The sequence below is a fragment of the Lactuca sativa genome, chromosome 3 (assembly GCF_002870075.4).
Source record: "Lactuca sativa cultivar Salinas chromosome 3, Lsat_Salinas_v11, whole genome shotgun sequence".
Taxonomy (NCBI): domain Eukaryota; kingdom Viridiplantae; phylum Streptophyta; class Magnoliopsida; order Asterales; family Asteraceae; genus Lactuca; species Lactuca sativa.
Window position 1 is genome coordinate 101,765,243 of NC_056625.2, and position 6,648 is coordinate 101,771,890.

Below are 6,648 nucleotides of genomic sequence, written 5' to 3' on the forward strand. Positions count from 1 at the left end.
TTATGTGATTAAATGTTAATTTTAGATTATTTGTTATTTGATCCTTGTGTTATGAAATGTTTCATATTTTCCCCTTTAGGTTCTATAGTTTAAATTTGAACCCGATAATTTTGTTGTTTTGAAATTTAAATAGTTAAAACCCTAATGTTTTGAAAAAGGTTTCAAAACTTGCCCTCAAGTTTTGGAATTTAAATTTTGATTAATAGTTTAATTTTGATGTATATTTAAATTCTAAACCCTAATGTTTTGAAATGTTTCAAAACTTGCCCTCAAGTTTTGGAATTTAAAAGTTGATTAAAAGTTTAATTAGGAATGTTAAATTCTAAAACCCTAGTAATGTTTTGAAAAGTTCAAATCACTCCCTTATGGTTTTATTAAGTAATTAAGGTGTATAATTAAAAGAGGTTTAATAAATCCATAAAAGTTTAGGTTAACAATTTAATTAAATTAAAAGTATAATTGTTAAATTTGACCACCTAGTATTTTAAAAGTGTAATATACACCCTATACTATATATATAACATTAAAAGTCTAACATTATATATATGTATGAGTAAAAGTCAGTCTTACCATTAGTAGGCCTCATTCACGAAGCTGGTTTATAAGGGGTGTTTAAGGAAATTGCCTATAAAATGGCGATTGAATGGGTATCCACTCTTACCCACCGCACTCTTGACTAGTGGAGGGTCGTTAGCCGAACGGGTAGGATAGGACGAAACCTTCCATTATAAGTATAATGAATTATTAAAGTTACTTAGGCAAAAGTGAATTGATGCAATTCCATGAAATTACACTTTGTGCCCTTGCAAAGACGTTAGTGGAGCGTGTGTGGTTTACCGGCACACTAAATGGTTCTAAGCAAAGGTAGCAAAGGGTGACTCAATGTTTGTCATAGTTCGGCGGAGCGTGTGTGGTTTATCGGCACATCGAATAGGTGACTGTAACATGTGAGGGCACCATGTAAGTTTGCATGGTTATTCACACCCGCTTTGTGATCCTCGGCATCCCAGTCACAAAAAAGAGGGGCATATCGAGATTTAAACATGCCATTGAAAGTTCAATGAATCTCAAAGGATCTAGGAGTTTTCATAGATTTAAAACTTAAATTCTTTTTCGTTTTTCGTGGTGGAAATTAGTGAATCGTCATTCACTTACCTTCAAATATTCTGCAATTAGGGTTACGGCATCCCTCTCCCGAGTTGTAGAATATTGTGTTGGGTCCTAGCCTTAGTATCTCATTTGGGTGATTTACTAAGGACTCAATCAATATAGTGAGTTCGTAAGAGAGTACTATATGATGAACCGCGACGTGAACCTTATAGATCTCACCTATATGCTTATTGTTGCTGAATCAGCAATGGTTTGGCGCAATAGAAAAGCAAAGTTGATTGGTGAATCTGCCTTCAAGACCTCTATGGATATAGACAATGGCAACGAAAGACATGCTATGATCGAAAGGTTTGATCATAAGAGAAAGGCAATGTCTAAAGTAGTTCCATGTCATGTTCCTAAAGAGTCAATTTGCTTTTATTGCCAAGAGAAAGGGCATTGGAGACGAAGCTACCCCATTTACCTAAGAGATCTAAGAGATGGGAGAGTCGAAACGTATGGCTCTAATATAGGTAAAATCCATTAACTAACTCTTTTAAGCTTTTATTCTAGATTCTTAATACATAATGTGATAAGATTGCTATTGATGTTTTGTAGGATCGAAGAAAAGAAAGGAAACTTAAGGGAAGAAGTGAGCAGAATCTAACCGTGAAGGAATGGATTTCGATCGCATTTCTCGAAGATTAGATTCATGAGCTACTCCTTAGAGTTAGAATTAGATAGCTAAGAAAGATGTATTAGCATAGTTTTTCAATGAATTGCATTGTAAGGACAAAAATTTTCCGCAATAAAATAAATTTTGATTTTATATTATTTATTTATCCTTGCAATGGCGTATATGAAAAATTGATGTTTGAATGTTTCTATTATTAACAATAATGGATTTGGTTCTTATTATGTTATTAATGGAATGTCGAGAATTTACCAAATTTGGAGAGTTTCTCATCGCCCAAGTTTCAATTGGACAGAAATTTGGAATCATGCAACTTGGTTGCACGATGAATGAGAAATTTCATATTTGGAAATTAGACTAATTCATTGACAAAGTGTCAAGTGAAGGACTTGGAGATCGAATACACAAAGTTACGTGTTGATCAAGTCCACCATAAGAGTAACAAAGATATTCGTCATGATTTACTAAAGGTTTAGTAAATATGATTATACTTATAAGATTAAGTGTAATTCTGAATTCAAAAAGTTTAAATCAATAGCAGAACGAATAAGAAGAATCAAGTAGGCAGAAAAATAAAAGTTTCTCCATTCTAAGAAGAAGGGAGAGTACCTTTTATGCTTTATGATAGGTCTTAATGATTAAGAACCATATCTCAATTGATCCTCTAAGTGAGTCTTAGTACAATTGTATGTTTAAGAAGAGAAATCAAGGATTGAAGAAATGGTTAAATCAATAAGTCAATCATACTTCGTTCCAAAACAAGTCTTAATGTTAAGAGTGTGACGTTGAGTGATAAGTATTAAGAAAGTTTATAACATTCATCAAATGTGGAAAGTTGTGATGTCTTGGATAAGACAAAGACCAACTAGGACAAATTTATGACGTGTTTTGATAAAAGCTACACTAACTTTTGAATATTTGTTTGTCAAGAAATGGTTATTGACAAGAGAATCTCATATGTCAAGGAGACAGTGGGAGTCTTAATGGTCTTGAAAAGTTTCAAGAACAAATCAAAATAGACCTTATCGATCATCACTAGCACACGAGTTGAGGTTTACAACCTATCGTGTTGACACTATTTTGTTTCTGTGCCATTCCAATTAAGTTAATTATGCATGTGAGTTCCATGAGTTCTCATTTGAATGCATAAAAGGCAAGGACCTTGATCAATGGAAAGTACACTGATAAGAAAAGGTGAGCTACTTAACTACTTGGAAGACATGGTGGGCAGTTGTGCTACCATAAAGGCAGGAAATCGAGATCAAGAAAGTTCGATCCAAATGAGTTTGAATTTGTCGTAAACTTTGGTTTTGACAAATTCACATGGATAGGAACAAATACACCGTTAAATCTAAGTGTCATAAGATTTCCTCCTTCATGAAAATGATTGTGAGGAAATGCTTTCACTAAGAAAGATTTTAAGAAGATAGTGATTGTAAAATTGCATTCTCGAATTCGATTATGGTTACGGTATCCCTTTCCATAATTTGAATTGTGAGGTTTGGCAATTGTTTACACACACATATGAACTATCTAAGGCAAAGGTGTATAAGTTCAAGAAGCCTTTATAAAAGATTATCAAAGCACTAAGTATTAGAAACATGAACTTAAGAAATTCAATAAGCATTGTTTTTCTGAAAGTTAAGCTGTTTCTGAATACATGTCGAAGCTAGTGGGAGCATAAGTGTTATGTTTTATAATAATCATCATGATAGTGGGAGCATAAATGTTATGATTGTATGATTATTAAGGCACGTATTGCAAGTTGGCAATATTAATTATAGAAAACAAGAGTTATACCTTGCAAAGTCGTAAGGGTTGTAAAGTTGTTTTGCTATAATTAAGGGAGAGAATATTATGCTTCATTTCAAATCTAAAGGATTAGGTTGAGAAATGTTAATAAATTTAGTCAAGGGTACATAGTGTGTTCTTAAAATTTTGATTATGATTACGGCATTCCTCTTCACAATTCAAATTTTGAGAACATAGCAAATAAAACATTATGCGTCGTGTCCCATACGCTTCGGTTATAGGATTGATTGCAAATGCTTTAATGTTTGACCATTCTAAATTTTCCAAATATCTAGCGCATTTAGAGGGAAAAGGGACTAGAATCGGTTTTTGACTAAAATAATTAAAGAACTATCAAAGGACAATCCAAAGTTCGACGAAGATTGGTTGCTTGTGAGTAGTTGGAAGCATGGTATTGGATGGACCATATCGACATTATTATGAATAGAAAAGATTCTATTAAGAATAAGTTGTCATATGGAAATTATGGAAATGTTTCCATATTGGATGGACCATATCGACATCATTACGAATAGATAAGATTCTATTAAGAATGAGTTGTCATATGGAAAATATGGAAGCGTGTCCATATTGGGAATTGAATATTGAAAATCTATGTCTAGATTAGAAACTTTTATGCAAAAGGATGTTCAAAGAATGTACTTTGAGTGAGAGACATCCTATCTAAGGAATTGTCTTGTAACAATCTCCGATAGAGGACTTTGTAATATCATTGGCAATAGTCTTTGTGACTATGGTGCAGTGACATTACGAAAGGATCGTTGCATAAAATGTTAGAATCTAACATATTCTATAAGTGGCAAGAATTTGATATTATTACACTTATGAAAAAGGATTTGGAGTTGTGAGATGAGAATGATTGGAAATGTGTTCAATTTGATCTATTTCACAAAATTAAGAACCATAGGTAAATATTGTGTGCATGCTAAGAGCATGGGACAAGTGTAATAATTCAAGTAAGAAGTTGATTACCCGAAACGACAAATAATGAGTAATCGATATGGTGATAAATAAAAGGAGTTTTATTTATTCTCAAAGGTTTAAGGCCATATGGGATTAGTATTATTCTTGTGTTTCACATTTGCATGTTTTGACTTCCAGAATAATTGAATTTATTAAGAATAATCGAATTATTCGAATGGGCCACAGTCGTTCATATGTTGGAAGTAGATATGAATGAAGACTGTTGTGAATTGGTGTGTGATTGTCTAAAAGAGTATTAGACATAAGCAAATGTTTGCTGCAACGTTCATGAGTGCTTATGAATATGATTTGAGCATTGGATTAAACCCACGCTCACTTGGATCGCTCCATGAATTGTATCACGAGTGATTGGTGAGACGATAACATCTTATATTCTTGAAACCGAGATGTGTGAGTTGTATCTTGCGAATCGGTAGCACATTGATAATATGTAAACGCACTAGTAACTTGGTGTTATAAAACATATTGTTGTGTGTGATTCGGTGCGTAAGTGCAAGCAAGCATTGTATCAAAGTTTATCCGTTCCTTTTATCTAAAGTAGGATAAAAGCGATATCTTTGGGCCCCTCGATGGTTTAGTGATGACAAACGTAAATGCTCGGCCGGGCTAGGGCTAATTTGATTTGTTCAATTAGTCAGTCGTCATAAATCGGGAATCGAGATATAGTACAAAGAGAATGATTTGAAATCATATCTCATATGATATCTAGAATGGAGGAATATATGATCACTTATCTTAAGGACACACGTATCTGATAGGATCAGAGTTGACAACGGCTTTGGAAAGCTACGATTGCAGATCAGGATCTGAAGTCATACGCATAATAGTTATTAGACTTATCCAAGTGGGAGACTGTTGGATTAGTGTCTAAGTCCATAACTATTTTGGTATGTACTTGACCCGATGGTGCATGGTCCTTTTGGGTTGCCTTCACCAAAGCAACTTGATAGGATGAATTATAGAGAGAAAGGATTAAATATGATTTATTAATATATTATGAGAATAATATATTAAAGGATAAATCATATTGTTTAATTAATATTAGTCAATAATTAATTGGTAATTAGTTTTGTGACTAAAAGAGATTAATTAAACTTAAGGGACTGGAATTGTAATTATAAGATAATTGCAATTTGGGCCATGGATTGTCTTGAATCAAGGGGTGGACAAATTCTAATGGGAAACCCATAAGGAAATCGTCCAAGAGCTTGATTAAAGGAGTCTATGGGTTGCTTAGGGCTTAAGCAACCAAATTAGGGTTTCCTTGTTAGATAACCCTAATTGCCTCACTATATATAGACCCCTTAAGGACCAAAAACGTGGACAAGCAACCTTCTAGGGTTTCACACGTTTTAGGGCAGCCTCTAACCTCTCTCCTCTTCATCCTCTTGCTTATGGTGTTTGTGAACCATTAGAGGAGTGACACTTGTGACTCTAAGCCTTCCAAAGTCAATACAAGGAGATTTGGGATTGTTATTGCTACATAACAATCAAGGTAACATCTTAAACCTATTCTCATGTTAATATGATTACTTGACTGCTAGAATTAGGGTTTATAGTCTTCAATAACTTGCATATATAATAGAGAAACCTAGATCCAAGCATTAGGGTTTGTATGAGCACATAGGATGTTCTTAGGACCAAAACCCATCATCCATGTGATTAGATCTAGGTTTTCTTGTGTTATTCTTCATGTTTAGGCTAGTCGGAAGGTTGGGGTTCCATAAAGTTGCAAACTTTATGGAGCCCCAAAGTCATTTTATGGCTTAGATTGATGGATCTGAAGTTTGATAGAGTTTTGAACTCTTGCATGAGCTTGGACCCATTTTTAGATCTTTTGACCTAGCTTGAGCTCAAGACATGCATTGGACATGAATGTTTATAAAGTTGTGATTTTATGATCTTTTGGGAGTTTGGACAATTTGAATGAGTGGGGAAAAGGATTAAGCGCTTAATGGATTTGGTTGGTCTGTAATGTTCGCACAACGTGGGGGATTAATCGTCATGCCGTAGCATTTGGCAGATTTGCGACCATTTGTCTTATTTTTCCCACAACGTGGCATATGCTT